This window comes from Camellia sinensis, chromosome 5, assembly GCF_055761805.1.
Source record: "Camellia sinensis isolate YWXY chromosome 5, ASM5576180v1, whole genome shotgun sequence".
Classification (NCBI taxonomy): Eukaryota; Viridiplantae; Streptophyta; class Magnoliopsida; order Ericales; family Theaceae; genus Camellia; species Camellia sinensis.
The window spans coordinates 120,915,069-120,917,674 of record NC_138965.1 but is presented as its reverse complement, the minus strand read 5'-3'; the positions used below and the strand labels follow the sequence as shown (position 1 = coordinate 120,917,674).

Here is a 2,606-nt window from a genome sequence, read left to right as displayed (position 1 = left end):
ATCTCTGTTGGTTCCCTTGTTGGAACCACTACTGTTTACTGATTGATGGCCATCATTTACTGTTCGGTCTTTTAAGACCTACTGTTTATTATACTGTTATGCTAATGGATGTACCACATATGACTGTTATGACTGAATGACTAATATACTGAATCAACTGACTGTTTTCAATACTGAAAGGACATTCATTCTTAACCTCTTTACGCATTACGTTATTCACTGGGCTTTAGCTCACTGCTCATATATATATATGTAGGTGTACAGGCACCAAACTGTGGTTAGAAGCGTCGGGGTAAGCTCTAGTTTTGTCAAGCCAACCATCGTGCCTCACTGCGAGGTTCCGAGCCTGTCAAGTTATGGCTTAGGGGTGTTTTAGTTCCCCCTTCTGTCTCTGTAATTGTTTTGTTTACTGTACTGTACTGTTTAATAGGGATTAGGTCCTTGAACTGAATGATTGTATATATGTACATACTATTTTGTTTGACTGTATATATTTGAATGAAAAGTCTTTTTGGCATACAGACTGTCACAGCTCATTGGACATTGTTTATTTACTGTATTGGCTTCCGCCAGGCCCCTGTACTCTGCTTTACTGTATTACTGTTAAGCAGGCCTTCGGTAATCTTGAATTACTGGCCGGTTACGGTGCTAAACCCATAGGGGCGAGTTTAGGTCGTGACAATTTTAGAGATTTTGTATATTTGTAATTTGTATAATAGGTAGGGTCAGTAATAATAACATAACACTAGTTGGTATACTAATGTGTAGTGCATATAGTATCACCGTTTTGAGTAAGGTAAGATCTCAAATTCAGATGCTAGGTGTCAATAAAATATTAGTTGATATATTGGAATAGGTCGGGCCCGACTGAAGTGTAACTACTTGGAGAGGGGTTGATTGGTATTCCCTACGATATCCATCTTTTTATTTTTTTATTTTTTTATTTTTCACACCATCTCTTTATTTTTTTCTATATTTTTTTTTCTAAAAAATCAAAAAATATATTTTAGATCATCCCAAACAATTTATCTAAGTTATATAATTTTACAATTCTTTACGGAGGTTTATCTCAACTCAACTAAAAAGAACCTTTGGATGAAGTATATCTCTTAAGCAACTAGAGTTTTACAAGCAAGAAGACTTCAACGGAGGAGTAACTTAGAAGATTTTTTTTTTTTTTTTTTAACATTTAATTGTGTGATCAAATTTTATCTCACATAATACAATTTAAACATATTTCAAACAAATGAAATTTGAATAGTTCAGAATTTCAAGTAAAGTTCCATATCTGGACTATTTTTTATTTCTCAATTTTATTTATTTTTTTGTTAGTAAATCCACTCATTGCTTTACGTGTCAATGAAAATTTGATAAAATATTATTTTCCAACTTTCATTTTCCATTTCCATTTTTTAATTTTCCAAACATTTTCCATGATGTAAATTAATACCCGGAACACGCCCGGCAGTTTTAGTTTGGTTTCGCGGAATTATAACGGCTTGAACTTCTTCCTCCAAAGCGCCAAAATTGAATTCAAAACTCACAGTTTTCCAACTAACCGAATTCTGTCACAGTCCAATCAAATTCTCTGGCTTACTGTACATCAAGAATCTCATTGGCCTGTCACGTTTTAACAAGTCACGCTAAAATATCCCAATTTTCTGAACCAACGTGCCACTTTCTCTCTCCTTTCTCGCCATTTTCTCTCTCCTTTCTCTCCATCTTCCTCAAAAACCAAAAACCCTACCCTATATATAACACACCATAAACATTTTCTCCGATCAAATCAATTCAATCCTCCAAATCCACATACATTTACAGAGTTCAATTCAGTTCAATTTTATTATGGCAACAACATCACGATCTCTAGAAGTGACGATCATCTCCGGAGAAAACCTGCGAGTCGATCGGACTCGGCCTGTGAAGAAGAACGCCTTCGTCGTGGTCCGAACCGACTCATCTCCGATCTCTCAATCGACGAATCTAGACATTGATGGCGGTAGCTACCCTACCTGGAACCAAACGCTCCTCGTCGACATGCCGGGTCACGCCCGGTTCTTGAATGTGGATGTACAATGCCGCTCTAATTCCGGCGACAAGGTCGTCGGAACGGCCAGAATTCCGGCGTCGGACTTCGCCGGAGGTTACTTTCCCGAGAACTACTTGCATTTCTTGAGTTATAGGTTGAGGGACAGTGGAGGTGAGAGAAACGGGATTGTTAATCTTTCGGTGAGAGTGAAGGTTCCAGAAGGTTCTGGAAGAGTTGCGGCCGCCTCCTCGGCCGCCAATTCGTGCTCGCAGTCGCGGCCGTGGATGGGGGTTTCGGCCGTCGGGAAGGTTTCTGGTGGGATTGTCTCCAGCGTTCCGGTTTGGTCTAGGTATTACTGATTGGTGCAAATAGATATGCATGGTTTTGAAGTAAAAGAGTGAACTGTTGATTGGATTGGAGAGTAATGTGTATATGTTTGAGTGATTCAATGATTGAAAGTGTATTGAATTCGATATAAAAAATTTAATAATAAAAGATTGAGAGTTTTTTTGATAAGTCTTTTTTTAAAAGTTTTATTTTATTTAACTCATATTTTTTTTTTGACTATTCCATTAGA

At 37.5% G+C, this 2,606-nt stretch overlaps 1 pseudogene; it reads left to right on the top strand.

Moving 5' to 3' along the window:
- The first annotated feature begins 1,845 nt into the window (after nt 1-1,845).
- LOC114295689 (BON1-associated protein 2 pseudogene) lies at nt 1,846-2,388 on the top strand (annotated as a pseudogene).
- Nucleotides 2,389-2,606: the final 218 nt, after the last annotated feature.